Source organism: Pinus tabuliformis, chromosome 7, assembly GCF_031772625.1.
Source record: "Pinus tabuliformis cultivar Carrire ecotype Pingquan chromosome 7, CPIR1, whole genome shotgun sequence".
Lineage (NCBI taxonomy): Eukaryota > Viridiplantae > Streptophyta > Pinopsida > Pinales > Pinaceae > Pinus > Pinus tabuliformis.
This window is the reverse complement of record NC_142293.1, coordinates 1,180,304,440-1,180,321,450: the sequence shown is the minus strand read 5'-3', so window position 1 is coordinate 1,180,321,450 and position 17,011 is coordinate 1,180,304,440.

Here is a 17,011-nt window from a genome sequence, read left to right as displayed (position 1 = left end):
GACATGTAGATTTATTCTAATTATAATATGTGACTCACACTAGATGAATCAGTTCCAACACACACTCATAATTGTGACAAGAGTAGTTCAGAACATTATCACTTCAATAACAACCTAATACCATACACACAACAATGAAATACCATGACATGACATATTAATACACACAAGAATTCTTTTTAACTTGGAAAATCCAGCTAATCGTTGGCATCAATGGTTTTGCACCGAAGAACCTTGCCGCTGTAAGGTTTCCACCAACCAATGCCCCCATTCTTATTTCAGAAATAAAATGGACAGTTGTCTTTGGATGGGGATCGGGTCGTTCAATTGTTGAATAGGATGAACTCCTCGTTCCCTTCATCTCAAAAAAGTTGCTCAACCTTCTCCGGGATTCGATCTGAACATCGCTCAAAACCTTTAATCCCTTAGATCAGAGGCCCGCAAGGCAATCGATAGTTTATCCGTAGGTTTGACCACTGAATTATTGGCTATCCTTTCAGCCTTGATAGGTCCCTCTCATGATGCCCTCGCATTGCTTAGAAATAGTCTCGTGAATAACCTGAATGCTAATCTCAAACGAAGATCCTTTACACAATGTATTGATGCTCCGACTTTAATAATGAAACGGTAGCAGAAAGGTCAACCAGCGGCTCCATGGGAAAACTTTTCTCAGTCAAATTTATGGGGATTTTGACTTTAAAGACCTCACCTCTATTCAAACCCTAAAGTATCAAAAAGCTTCTTTGATGAAGTCCCTCGGCTTTGAAGAAAAAGTCATCGATAAACACTTGCCAGCAACGACTGGAAAACATAATAGTAAGGTCCGTCTCCTTTACATCACAGGGTTGAGCAGAAGTCTGAAATATCAAACCCCACAATGCCGTAAAGACTGGAAGCCACGGATAAATCCGGTAGCAACGATGCAATTCTTCTTCATCGTCATTACTAGGGACCCGCCACTTCTCAGTTCTCTGCAGAAGAAAAAAAAAACAAAAACAAATCCGGACGTCTTTCTGGGTTCGAAATCAAAGGTCTCCAAGAAATGATGAGAAGCAATCGAACGTTGCTACCACAGAAACAAAAAAAAAAGACGTAGCGGCCACAAGTACAGTCGACAGGCCCTCACCGACCTTCCTCACGCGCCTTGTACTCAGGCAGTCACCTTCTCCCCCACGTAGGTGGAGCTCATCTTACGATCGAGGGCTCTGCATTACAAGCTAGCTCCACATAGATTTCAACACAACTCACACCTCCTCAGATCTGGTAGCAGTTACAGGCTTCATGCCTCTTCAAAGCCAGAGATCATTGTTCTCAGTTCAAATGTCCACGCACATCAGTAAGCTCACATCAACAAGCCATAACAGCCATACTCCAACTACGATCCGATCTCTTAAACTGCACCAGGTCAAATAAAAGTCGCTCGCCACTGGCCACACTCACAACAGTGCCATCTCACCCAACTTAGGCACACAAACTCTGTTCAACACTTCCAATGTGGTGGTCAAGAGCCAGCCTTAGACCTAACAGATCCTGTCAACAATGCTCCTCTGCAGTATCCAATACCACAATACATTCTCTCTTCTCACAGTCTTCTCCACACAGCAGATCCCTCATTCGGCAGCAATGTTCACTCGCACAGCACGTCGTTTCAACTCACGGGCACAACGTTTCTCAGCACTCCGTCACCGCTGCTCCAATGAGGTCTCAAACTCAGATCCGACTCCCATGCAGATCCCACACCTTCACACGAACAACAACACACCAGGCAATCTCCACCTCCAGGCTCCATGCAGATTGAGGTGCAATCTGGCAACTACTATCCACCTGGCAGCACACAAACTCTATCACACCACGGTTCTCCTTGTGCCACCGCTCGGCCCGCAGCTTGCTCATCTGCTCGGCCTCCCAAACTACGCCACCGAAAGGCTTCACAAACGCAGAAATCAGAGATCCGCCCGAATCCAAATCTAGAGTCTCTTCATGATGGACAACCTAAACACTACAAAAATACTCATTTATTTCCTCAGCCACGATGGGCCAAGCCCAGGAGGGGTCAGGCCCTGGGTTCCGATACCATGATAAAAACACAGCACTATATTAATTAAGTGGCTTTTTAGGTGAGATACCTGGAGAGTGCCCAGCGCTTCACGCAATACACACTACATTACACACTACATTTCAATCAGGGGAATCTAGTACATATAGGCTTTCACACTAACATGATGGTTTCAACCACTCCCTAGATAGTAGGGTCTGAGACCTAATCTTAGAGTCTCAATCCTATCCTTAAAACAACTAACTGTAACTTTCTCCATTAATTCTATCAATATTAATAACAACATAATATTTTATTGAAAAAATATATATCTTTTTTTTGTCTTCTAACTAATTTATTTTTAATATTTAAATTGAAAATTATATAGATTAAGAATCAAATTGAGAATAACTTATTAATGAGTATTTTTTTGTCAATTTTCCTTATTTAAATAAAATACTATATCTTTATAGTACTGGTGTAATGTTATTAACAATATTTTTTTATAAAAATATTTTATTATCTTATTGTTTATATTGAAAGTAATATAATTTTTAATAAAAGTTATTTTATTATTTTTGACTTTATAAATAATTTACTTTTAGCATTTAAGTTGTATTTTATTTTTTTCTTTTTCTTTTTTCGAATAACTATAAGAAATGATCTTTTCTATGTGATTATATGCTCACTAGAACAATAACTTGGATTTGTATTTCAAACATATCATAAAACATGTTTTCTATGTGCTTATATGCTCACTAGAACAATAACTTGGATTTGTATTTCAAACATATCATAAAACATGTTTCCTCATGGAAGTTACTATCATTATAAATCCTAATTACTATAGCATGTACTTGTTCTATGCATCTTCGTGATCACCAAAAAGTATATAAAAATTTGTGTTTCAACTATATCACAAATGAAATTTAGTGTCATTTAAAAATCTCAGTGAGTACATTATGTTAAATGTAAAAAAAATAGAAATATACTTTTAAAAAATAAGTTGAAAATCACTATAAATATAGACATTATTTTGTATAATAATAGTATTATTTTATGTTAGTTACTATAAATTTTATTATCAATTATGCATAATAAACACTCATGTTGCATATTACACTCGCTGATATTTTATGCTTGATAAACTATATTTACATATACAACGGTAAAACTAAGATAATGTTCTTTTGTTTTTCAACCATTGCTTATGAATTTAAGTGAAAATACTCTTAATGGGTTAAGATTATTTCTTTAATAGATGTCTTATAAATTATTGTGAAAATTGTAATTTTGTTAAGTTCTATGGTAGTAAGATCATGCTTTATTATTTTACATTTTTTACTACTTCTTAGTGATTTTATGTTCAATCATTTACGCTTAATATTTTAACAACTTTGTAAATGGTATATGAGGAAAGATGCTTTCCCAAATTGTTTATCATATGGTTGTGAATCAATATCAAAACAAGGGATAAGTGAATAAAAGTAAACTAATATGTGAGTATATTAATTTATAATATAATTATATATAATTATATATATAGTATAAAGGGTTGTTATTATAACATTTAAGTGTCTTACAAAATAATGTCTAAAGAATAAAATGGAATTGGATATATTAAAGTATAATTGAATATTACAGGGAATTTTAATTTATTATATTTACGAAAAAAATTAAGGATAAAAACCTAGGGTAAGGTTTTTTTTCAATGTGGTGATTCGTATGTAAATTATTGTGGATATTTCATTAGAAAAACAATTACAATAGATTTGTAATATTATGAAATTTTTTACTTTGAAATTTATTTCATTAAATCTTTAATTTACTATATTTACGAAAAAAATTAAGGATAAAAACCTAGGGTAAGGTTTTTTTCAATGTGGTGAATCGTATGTAAATTATTGTGGATATTTCATTAGAAAAAACAATTACAATAGGTTTTGTAATATTATGAAATTTTTTACTTTGAAATTTATTTCATTAAATCTTAAATTTATTAATACTAGTTTAGTGTTCAAACTTATAGAAATAATTCAAATTTGAAATATGAAAGGGAAATCAAATGGTCATAGCATCCACATACATGCATTTAATATGTGATCTAGGAAACCCAACATGTGCGAAAACTTTGCTAAAAAGGAGAGACTTTGTGATTCTCTCTCTTTTTGTTGAGTGTGAAATAGAATTACAAACAAAACGGAATTGATTAGAGTGGAAATAATTGAAATTTGGAAAAGGAAAAAGCAAACAAATGGTCATAGCATCCACATGCATGGATTTAATATGTGACCTAGGAAAACAAACATGGGAGAAAACTTAGCTAAAAGAAATGGCTTGTGTTTTTCTCTATTTTCTTTGAGTACAAAATACAAGTACAAGCACAAGGGAATTGATTATAGATTTTACTATGAAACTATGACATGATTGATTTATATAGCATATTCAAACTCCTATACTATCGTCTCAAAATCCACTCCTCGATGTTTTAGGCATCTATTGAAAAAGGCACAATTTTAAATGAATGGAATTCCTTCTCCTCCTAATGGTCCAATACCTAACATAACTTAGTAGTTATCTAGTGTTAAGGTTAGGGCTTTGACATGACTTGATTATAAATTAATGTTAGAGTTATACCCAACAATGTAGATTAATGTTAACTTTAAATGAGAATGATCAAATCTCTTCACGTGTGGACCTCATTCAAAGTGCAAAACATGAAGAAATATTTACACTTTAAGAGATTTGATTCCTATTGTCACTTGATAGATGTAATGGGTTAACATGGACCTATGTTGGTTATAAACACACACACAAAGACACACATTATATGTAAATTTCAAGATGAGGATTAAAATTATTATACATTTTCTTCACCTTGAGCAACACACTAATAAAATATTTCATCCATAAGAATTTTTTATTTTCTTTATTTGTTGTATATGATATATACATAGTTGGCATTGAAATATTTTATTTGTGATAGAATGACTCTCTCTCTCTCTCTCTCTCTCTCTCTCTCTCTCTATATATATATATATATATTCTTACATTTAGTTTTTTATATTAATATTTATTTAAAATCTTACATGTCAATTAAATATTAAGAATTGAGGTAATTATAAATATCTCTCATACATTGAATTAGAAGGCATCTATCAATAAATAATAACTCTCTCATCCCATGCTCATATATATGTATGTATGTATATATGTATGAAAATTGGGTTTGTTTGGTGTGGTTGGGAGGAATTATTGGTATCGTCCTCACCAAGGTTCAATTCAATTAGTTAATATTTATGTATATAAAATTAAGTTAGTTAATATGGACATAGTTTTTTATTTTATTTTATTGAGACTAAAATATTTTTTTTTTGTTGTTCATTCATGTGTGTGTGTGTGTGTGTGAAGTAAACATAGAATTAATTGCACTTCTCCGTCATATTAAAATGTAGAAATAAATTATCCCCAGATCGGGGTGTGAGCGAGATTAGAATCTGTTTCGGGACTGTGGATATGTGTAAATACATTTATGAAGGGGCTGGTGGGCGACATCATCCACGCCCTTGCACTTATTTCCACCTTAAGGGAGGGGATGATCTTAGACATCATCATAATCATGCATCAAGGTTTGGTAGAGAGTTACTAAAGTAGGTGGTGGGAGTTTGGGTTACATTGGCGGTGTTGGACCCGACAACATGCCAGGGGATTTCCCCAGTAAGATGTCCCGATTAGATCTTAGGCCATTTGGTGTAGGAGTCCCAACAGTGGGTCATACGGTAATGCCTTGACTGCAGTTTTGCATAGAGGCAAGTAAGATGTCACTATTGGAAGCAAGGGTGTGACATATGTATTAAGTCAAGGAAGGTGCATGAGAGGTTCTAACACATGGAGGGTGAGGTGAGTGCACCCCTTGGAAGCCTGTGATAACATGGAGTTAAGAAGGGAACACATGAGCAAAAATGCATCACAACATGGAAGCAAAGTTAGCTAGCAAGCCAAAGTGATGGTTAAACCAGCATCACATTTTAGAAAGATTCATACATACATATACAGAAATAGCTACACATGCATGGATAAGAAAACATATACATATATCATTTAGAGTACTCAAAATAGCTGAAATAAAATGCAGCATATGCATGAAATGTGTTGGCTCTGTTATATTAATAAGTGTAAGTTCCAGTCATATAATACATCCATGTTCAACCACTAGTTCCAATAGCATAATGTTACATCCACAAACGCCTGCTCCTCCAAAGATATATACTAGCTATGCCTAGCGGAGAAACCAAGGCTCGTTACAATACTATCCAAGCTTTCTCTAAGATAATCCTACCGGAAGCTTGGCCAACTAAAAGCCTCTACAATGAGTTATGAGGGACTATTTATAGCAAAGGGTGGGGTGGCACCTGAAATTCCCCTTTGTGACATTTAATCTACCCTCATGACTCTTCATCTACCCTATGACTGTTACATCCAACTATCGACACTTGAACTTCCACTTGATAAGATGTTACGTACAATCTGCACATGTACCCACGTAAGACAAAATGGCTTGAGAAAGCCATGAAAGACATCACTAACACTTGGACCATTGTGGTGAGATCAACTCTTTGACATCCTTTTGATGGTCGATGGTGGCGAACTGATGCTAAGCTTGGTCATCCGTGATGGTGTCTGTGCATTTAATGGTGACATCTTACTGAAGCAAACTCTTGCCTCTTTTTCACCCCGGTACACTGATATGGCTCCTTCATCCAACTCATCTGATAGCATGCGTATGGTCATCTTTGTTATCGGGAAAAGTGTCTATTCAGAACGACCCTATCCCACTGAGATGTGATAGTGACCTCAGAAACAAACAGGGAAAACTACTTTCGTATTCTTATTTATGAACTATAAACGAAGAGGAATAGGATGAACCAACCTGTGTCTTGCGCTAGTCCTTTGATCCAATCTCTCTCCTCTTTAACAGCTTCCAGCTACCTGCTCCCTTACTTGCCCAGCATCACCAAGTTCCTGCAAGATCACAGAAGAAGGAAACTACACAAAGACATGGATTTATGTTCATAAAAAGCTTAGGATCAGATTTAAGCTAAACATACAAATATAACAATATCAATGATATACAAGCATGTAGGATAAACTCAAATAGTTTTATTGATAAAACAAGAAGATCCAGGAGGAGTTACAATCGATGATTCCTTATCCAGCATCAACCTCCCAGCATAGAATCCCCTCTTCACCTCCAACAAAGCATAAATCACCCAATACTCTGATATCTATCTCAAAACCAACAACAATTCTCTGCCATGTACAAAATTCCAGCCTCTGGATCTCTTGGTGAGGGATCCATATATAGATGTATGCAAAGAGGATGAGTCAGCTCATGAATTGATTAGTGGCTTCTCTCTGTCAGTTCTTGCTTCCACTTGGAGACTGAGAGCATCTTACTCATCACTAGTCGAATTCAGTGAGGCAAGTGTCATTGGGAAAGATTCTGGAAGCTTCCATTGTCTCTCCACCTCGTGGAATGACTCTGCCACTTGTCATTTCCCGCTCAACGCACCTTGGTAGTGCATTTAGGTTCATTGCAACGCACCTAGCTAGTGTATTTGGGTGCTTTGTAACGCAGCTAGCTAGTGGAGCAGCTGAAAAGATCCTAATTTGACTAGTTCTGAGCAGTTTCTGGTGGAGAACTTCTGGGAGAAGCTGTAATTTGTTGACCTTGTTTCTTTAGGAGCTGGAACAACACTTTTAGGGACTTAGGATCCCTTGGTTTATGGACATTTCATGCTTAGAGTTGTAAGGCACAAAAATGTCTATAACAGTTGCCCCCTAAATTATGAGGCCGTTTATCGGGTGAAATGCTTTATTAGGAGGATCCGAAGTTATTTCAATGCTGGGAGGAGACCTGTAATAAGATACAATACAATACATTATCTTCATACTGTTTTCATGGTCTAGCTGAGGCGGGCATTCCCATGCTTAGCTTTATAAATTCATTTTCATGTACATAGGACAGACAATCGTCTGATGGTAGACTGATGATTCTGATGGAGTCATCATCCTTTTAGTAGGATGATTATCTGTGCTGCAATGCTGTACATTTCAATGTCTTTATTTTTCTTGAATATATATCGCAGCCCAGATGGATGAAACTAGATCCGGGGACTTCAATCTCGTCCACTTTTCACTCGAAGTACAAGTCGATCCATGTGAGAAATGTTTTGAAGTCGAACATGGAAAGACATCGCTTGATTACCAGTCAATGATGCAAACTGTTAACAAGCACGAGAGGAATCACCGATAATGATAATGACCCTCAAGGTACTACAGTACAATTCACGTGGTGTGAATAAAGGACTTGGCGTCGAACACCATGCAAAATCTTTCGGTCGAAGGTCATTGATGTATACCTATCGCCGGAAGTGAGAAACTTGCCATTGAGGCATGCAAGCTTCAAAGTACTGAATGGGGTGTTCCTAGATCAACTTCTTGGATAATGAGCTGTTGTTGACAAGAAGCGATCCATCAAAGGAGGGCCTTAATGAATCCCACATCAATGACATAGAACGGAGCAAATGATTTTGATGGAGGTGAAAACGATTTGGTGATATATGGTTCAGGGTGGCGGTCATGAAAGAATGAAGTATAATGTATGGTAGTGGATGGGACATAGGTGACTTCTCTGGATGACTTCTCTTGAACATGTTGGCGACACTTATGTGATGGACTGAGTCGTATCTTGTAGTGTTAGAAACGTAGAAATATCGCTCTTAAGTGCTGTGGATGATCAGTCCGCTTTCGCGAATGAGCCGAAAGGTCGTCGAGATATGGTTGAACGATGTTTTTGATGTCATGCAAGGCATAATTCATTGCCCTCTGAAACGTCGCCCCTGCGTTCTTTAAACCGAAGGGTAATTTTCGATATGCGAATGTGCCCCACGGACAAATGAATGCAGTCTTTGACTGGTCCTGTGGGCGGATATTTATTTGATTATACCGGGAGAATCCATCCATAAATGAAAAGATTTCGCATCCGGCGCATTCATCAATTATCTGTTCAATGAAGGGTGTAGGGTAGTTGTCTTTTGGACAAGCTTGATTTACATCCCTATAATCGACGCACACTCTAATTGTCCCTTGTTTTTTCATAACCGGGACAATATTCGATACCCAATCGGTTAGCGGAACCGGGTAGATGAAACTAGCATGGAGGAGTTTTTCAACTTCTGCTTTAATAGCAGCGGCTTTCTTGGGGTGGACCTACCTTAGCCGTTGTCGTAATGGTTTGACATCTGCATACATCTTAATTTCGTGTTCAACGATACTCGAGTCGATTCCTGGCATTTCACTGTATGACCAAGCAAAGACATCTCTGAATTCGCGAAAAAGAGCGTTATATATTTCTAGCTCTGAAGGAGAACAACATTTTCCGACATAAATATTCTCTACAACATCTGTTTTGGTTGAGATATTTATGGCTATAGTCTCTTCAATGTTGGATAAGTTTCGCTCGGAATCCACCGTATTTACAGTATTTGATAGAAAATCAACTACTGAAGGATGGTAAAGGTCATTTTGAGTATCTTCTTCATCATTCGGAAGAAGAGAACGATGGCGGGAATCATTCCATGGTGCTCCTTCAACTACCATAGCTTGGAGAATTCCTTTGTCGGTGCCATGCACTTGCGACCAAGGATCTGAAGGAGTACCATATTCTCTAGACCTATCTATCCAAATGCTTGATGAGCGTTGATTTGGGTTTGCCTCCCATGCCAAAAACATTGATTGCTATAATATTTCTATTGGGCTCGGGGGCAAAACCATTGCATGATCCATGTTGATATCGCTTTCTGAGATCTTTGTGGAAGATATCATGTTGCAGGTTCCTATTGACACTACTTCCGCCAGATTGATTGGAGGTGGAAGAGCGAAAGTTCCCATTAGTAGGCCTACTCCAATATTCTGAAGCGCATGGGGGCTTCCATGGATCATGGGAATGCTTCCTGTAACTTGAGAACCATTGGGGAGGAAGTTTTGTTGGTCGACGATTGTAATCCCTCCCTGAAAGGGAAATGCAATCTTTCTAAAATAGGTCGACACAACAGCTGCCATGGCATATATCCATGGTCGTCCTAGTAGGATGTTGTAATCAAGATTCCCATCGATTACTTCAACATCTATTTCTACTGGTTTCCCTCCTAGTTCAACTTTCAAGTTATTTAGGATACCGTATGGGGTATATGTCCTTCTGTCGAATGCTTTTAATGTTGTCGCAGATCGCGACAAGGTTGGAGATCCTAAAGTTTTCCAGCAACTCATCAACATAATACATGTAGATGCCCCCTCATCAATAATCGTTTGGTGAACAGTTTTGTTGAGGGCTTTCACTTGAACAAGGAAAGCTAATTGAGCTGGTAACTGAGGATCGTACCCTTTGTGGTCGAAGGATACAAGATTGGAATCCTTTGGATTAGTCCCACCAATGGCCGATAACAAAGCCTGCCTTTGGGATGGGCAATTTTGTAGTACTTCAAGAGTTGACATAGCGGATGGCGATTGGGCCAAATCTTCCACTATGTTATAATGCTGCGCCGCTCTAGCGTGGGGATTAAATGTCGACTTGTGTACTACTCCCTTCAGCGGTTTTATTGTCAATTCAGGGATGGTGGGTGGTACAACTTCTGTCGAAGTTGTTGTCGAACTACACGGTTGATCTTTATCCTTGTTGTTCGACAGGTTCGGATTCCCGTAATATTTGTTCCTTGTCGAAATCAAAGCATCATTCTGCTGTTTTGAAATCGACAACATTAGCACTTGAGACGGGGAAGCATTTCCACTTTCAACCAGATTTGTTCCTGGATTCGGAAACGGATCAGTTAACACCGCTATTTTTGAATTCTTAAAGAATTTTTTAAGCTTAGCTCTGTGTGGACAATCTAAAGTCCGATGATCCTCATCGCATATCATGCATGGATATTTTTGTTTCCTATTTCCAGGAGGGTTTGAAGAAGATTTTTCAGGTGATGTTTCATCCTGTTTCTTCTTCTTCCCTTTGCCTTTCTTCTTGCTTCCTGGTTGTTTGGTTTCTTTGCCCTTATCTGTCGATACGGCATTTACTTCCGAAGCAAGAAGTTCGTCTTTTGCATTTTGACCTGAAATCTTACGGGCTTTCTTGGATGTAGCCTTTGTCGATTTCGCGTTTGTCGTGCCAATCACGCCATCACCGGCATGAGAGTCATTGTTCGATTTAGGAGGAGGAGGAATTGAGAATTCCGGTCTAGGGGCGTCAGGTATTTTGTCGTAGAGCGTGCCGGACTGAGTGTAAATCAAGTCCAAATATTATGCACGAGCGATCACTTGCTCTTCCATTATGACTCCCCCCTTTGCCACATCTTCTATGATGGAAGGCAGTAATGACTTAATAAACCATTCAGCTAATAGCTGATCGGGAACGTACATTTTTACCATCCTACGACGACGTCGCCACTCATGTATATGATCAGATATGTGAGTGGCTGTTGTCTGTTTAAAGTTGGTAAGCAGTTCTGTTCCCATTTCATACCTTATTGGTAATTGAAAATGGGTTAAAAAGGTTGTGGCTAAAGTACTGAAGTTGTCGAACAAAGCTCTAGGCAATTCAATATACCGTTTTTCCGCTGGACCCGTTAATGTCCTCTGAAAAAGGCGAAGTCTTATCGAATAATCATTTAGGGTGTTTGATGAACACCATAGATGAAAGGTCATCACATTATTCGATGGATCTTCACCCGGATTTCCATTAAATTTAGGAATATCTGATGGAAGTTTATGCGGAATCGCTGGCCACCAAGGGGCGTAAGTAATTAGATCGTTTGTTAACCAGTTTAAATCAGGTAACTCTAAAGTTGCCATGAATGGTAACTGTTGATTCAGGTTAGGTGAAGCATACCCAGGATACGATGGAATCGCCTGAGCAGTTGGTCTTTGCATACCGGCATAATGCATTTGATGCTGGTATGTTTGGTAAGGTTGGTGGACTTGACCATTATAAAATGGTTGGTTTTGACCGTTTTGAATGTACGGCTGTCCACTGTTCGTAAAGATCTGCTGCTCAGCACCTTGGTATACTTGTTGGAATTGTGGTTGTTGGTATTGCACCAGCCACGGTTGTGAAGCCATGTGCTGTTGCCCGATACTAACCGTTTGACCAAGGTGAGGGGTAATTGTACCCGTCTGGACCTATGTCGACCCACTAGTCAGCGATTGTGGTTGAGTTGCAGGGTCAAGGGGCTGTTGCATTACAACCTGAGAAACTTGAGGTTGGCATACAACAGGCAGCGCTTGAACTTGTGACACCGTCACAATAGCTGGCGTAGTCGGTATGTTCGACATAGGTACGCATTGTTGCATTGAATACACAACTCTTGGTTGTTGAGGTAGTATAGGTACCCAACCACTTGAAGTAATTCCAGTATAACCTGAATGTTGTTGTGAACTCCCGTATGGATATCCTCCCGGAGGGGATAATGACAGGGCATACTGCCCCCCATACGGTGGTAATCCAGAACTCAAGGGAATTGTTTGCCCTTGGGGACCGGACTGCCCAAATTGACCTCCAAATGGATCAATTTGTTGAGACTCAACATAAGAGTTTCCGGATATAATTCCGGATGAACAAACAGGAATGGACCAGACTGTCAAAATAGCCCCTGGGTGGGCTCCTTCTAGCGGTTGTGAGCTAGTCGGGACAGATGGTATGCCGGCGAACATTGTCGGAGTGACAGCAGGGAGTTCTGCCATCGCTGTGTCAGAAGACACAGTCCTAGATGTTGACGGTTGTTCAGACATTTGTATTCTATCCAAAAGATTACCTAGCGATTCTACAAGAACTTCTGGTGGTGGTAGACTAACTTCTAATGTCGAAGGATATAGAGTGATCCCGACTCCAAAGTGCGTTGGAGTACTTGCTTGAGGATCTTCTACAATTTCTTCTATCGCAATAAGACCAGGTGGAAGGGGAAGACCGTCAGGTCCGTAAAATATTTCTGGTGACGAAGAGGCAGCGACAGATGTTTGAAGAGTAAGACTCTCTGAACCGGTTATAGATGGAACTGGTTCAGTAACACAAGTGTTTATTCTCAAACTAGGATCAGTACCACTGTCCTTCTGTGGCTGTTGAACTTCCTCTGTTGAGGCAGGGATTCCAGAAATGTTTGGAGTAACCGGAGTCTCTGATGTCATTGGAACACTTATTTTAACTTTGATGGGAGACTTGGAACCGGTTAAACGAGTTCGCTTTGTCCGTACTGGTTTCGCTTTCGGAGACAAAGACGGTTGACTCGTAAGCCTCCGCGAACGACGGGGTTTCAATTGACTTTCTTCCACGATTGCAGATTACTCGATCAACTAAAATAAAAGGGAAAGTATGTTTCCGTATTAAATGAATTTTAGATGCTTTTGACACAACTTGTTTTTTCAGTTTTTAAGAGTCGAGAGAAAACAAAAGATGACTCTAGTCTCCTTGGATTTTTAATGAGCCTGAAGTGACAAGTGATCAGATGGACCTTTTCCGTTAAGGAGTTTGAAAAGGAACGAAAGGGACTGCTCTGGAGGTCTAGGTAGAGGGAGTACCAAACCAATCGCAAAATTGCAGAATACTTTATACGATACGGCAGTCAATCTTCCCGAATGCTGTGTTCGGTGCATTGCGATCAGTAGGGCGGCCGACACAGCTTCCTATGGATAAAGGTTTTATGCCTATTGGGGTCTCCCAATATATACTCGACGGTATGTGGGAGCACAAGTCCGTACTAGCACTTATCGTCTCAAAGTGGAGGAATCACCCAACCATCAGTGAGGACAACAGTTACCAGGCTTTACGGCGTCGGAATACGTCTCTAGCCTAGACCTCTAAATGTTGTGCGTTAAGTTACAAAGCGTTGTTAAGTTCATTGAATTTATTTTAAGTTGATCTTTCTTATGAAGTTTGCCTTTTGGGTTCACCACGAGATGTAGATGTAATTCCTAAAATGCAATCTAAAGATGATAAGCAAGCTTTTATCTCTTTTCAGCAATGAAAATCCTAGCTACAAGGGGAAAAGAAAGACACAATATTTTCTCAAAGAGCAAAGAGCACACTGTAAATGCACTTTTCCTAAATGAAGCCAAACAGACTGTCAATATGCAAATGCGCATGTGCATGTATTTGTTTTTCACTTTCTTAATATTGATGCCTAAAAAGAAAGTTGTTGTACAAATTTGAATTCGTTTTCAAGTGAAAAACACAAACAAGCTTCTTTTCGAAATGAAAAGGTAGAGACAATTATGACACTTTATGATTTTGAAATAAACACTTGTTTCGACACTAGAAATTCACAAATTCAAGCCAAAGGCAAAAGTAAAAGCATAATCAACTGTCAACAGCAAATAAACTTTCTCCTAAGATCAAAATCGACACTTACGACAGATCTAAATCAAAGGACGACAGTATGACCATTCTACTTTTGCAATGGGAAACTGTAAATGACGCAACAAACACACAAAAACAAATACAGTTTCTTTTATACAACTGAGGCGGAATTAAGGCAAAGAAAAGGGGCTTTTAAACAGACACACTCACTGATCACAGGCTGTAAAAATCAGAGGAAAAACTGGAAAAAATGAGCAAAGAACCTTAGCTGCACAGGGCTAAGCTGATCAACGCACCTGCTACACAGAGAAACTGGATTGCAACGCAGGTTGCCCTCTCAGGAACTGCGCTGAAATGTAGAATCTCTTCACAGAGCCTGCGCTGGGGTAGAAACGAGAATTCTATCCGGGTTCTGGGTCACGGTTTTCAGTTTAATCAATGGTTTTTGGCCGAGTAAAAGCAATCAGTAATGCACGATCAGAGGGTTGATTTAAAAGAGGTTTAAGAGCTATCACAAAGGGTAATCAGATCCTTTGTGAATCAGCCGTTCAAATGATAAATAGATCCAGTGAATGGATTGAAGTAGCAGATGTCTACTTTGCATTTGTTAATGGAAAATGCAGTTCGATTCGCTACTTCTAAGTTTATGAAACAAACAACAAGAGAAACACAAACAAACTAACTAGACACGATCCCCAGCGGAGTCGCCCTTTTGTTATCGGGAAAAGTGTCTATTCAGAACGACCCTATCCCACTGAGATGTGATAGTGACCTCAGAAACAAACAGGGAAAACTACTTTCATATTCTTCTTTATGAACTATAAACGAAGAGGAATAGGATGAACCAACCTGTGTCTTGCGCTAGTCCTTTGATCCAATCTCTCTCCTCTTTGACAACATCCAGCTACCTGCTCCCTTACTTGCCCAGCGTCACCAAGTTCCTGCAAGATCACAGAAGAAGGAAACTACACAAAGACATGGATTTATGTTCATAAAAATCTTAGGATCAGATTTAAGCTAAACATACAAATATAACAACATCAATGGTATACAAGCATGTAGGAGAAACTCAAATAGTTTTATTGATAAAACAAGAAGATCCAGGAGGAGTTACAACCGATGATTCCTGATCCAGCATCAACCTCCCAACATAGAATCCCCTCTTCACCTCCAACAAAGCATAAATCACCCAATACTCTGATATCTATCTCAAAACCAACAACAATTCTCTGCAATGTACAAAATTCCAGCCTCTGGATCTCTTGGTGAGGGATCCATATATAGATGTATGCAAAGAGGATGAGTCATCTCATGAATTGATTAGTGGCTTCTCTCTGTCACTTCTTGCTTCCACTTGGAGACTGAGAGCCTCTTATCATCACTGGTCGAATTCAGTGAGGCAAGTGTCATTGGGAAAGATTCTGGAAGCTTCCATTGTCTCTCCACCTCGTGGAATGACTCTGCCACTTGTCATTTCCCGCTCAACGCACCTTGGTAGTGCATTTAGGTGCATTGCAACGCACCTACCTAGTGTATTTGGGTGCTTTGCAACGTAGCTAGCTAGTGGAGCAGCTGAAATGATCCCGATTTGACTAGTTCTGAGCAGTTTCTGGTGGAGAACTTCTGGGAGAAGCTATAATTTGTTGACCTTGTTTCTTTAGGAGCTGGAACAAAACGTTTAGGGACTTAGGATCCCTTGGTTTATGGACATTTCATGCTTAGAGCTGTAAGGCACAAAAATGTCTATAACAATCTTGGGTGTGACTGGATTGGAAACATGTTGATGCATAGTGTGTGCACTGATCTCCAAGCATGTGCTAGTACCCGTTTGCATCAACTTGTCAAAATACATGTTCATCTCCAGTTGGACTTGCTTCTTGTCTTCAACTCGATAAGTGTACCAAAAGGGTGTGATCACATGTGTGCACACAATGATATGCATGCTACTAAATTCCCTTGCATGCGTTCAACAACATTGCTCAGCTCGTCTGCTCTGTGCGAGCTACTGGGATGGATCCGTAACTTGTACAAGTGCAGTTTCATCTGTCTATGCATTTTGCGCCCCCTGTTGTACCTGTTCTTGCTGCAACTCATTCTCTCGTCTATGGAGCTCCAATTCTTCCTTGAGTTGCTGCATCAACACACTCAAATCCTTCTCTGTTCCATTCTCTACCTTCATGTAATATTCATGTCACATTGTCATAAACTCAATCTCCATACCTTCTTTCGTCATCAGTGGATCGACCTTGAACTTGCAGCTTTTCTTTGCCTCTATGCTATCAACAACCTTCCCCTTGCATTCGTCATGTGTAGGTGTGTTTCCTCCTACAGCTGCTAATGGTGCTGCTTTATTTGATGTCATTGCCATTGATCTTGATATCCTTGTCCATAAAAAACTTGATGTCTTCATGGATAGGCAAGTTCATAAACACTTGACCTACTACATCCCCAGTTGCACTCTTAATAGTGTCTTTGACTTTGCTCTCATCGGTGTCATTGTACCTGTGCTGCTAAGACAAAGACCAACACCTGCGATTCCTGGAGACATAAAAACACTCTTGGCAAGCAATCTATCA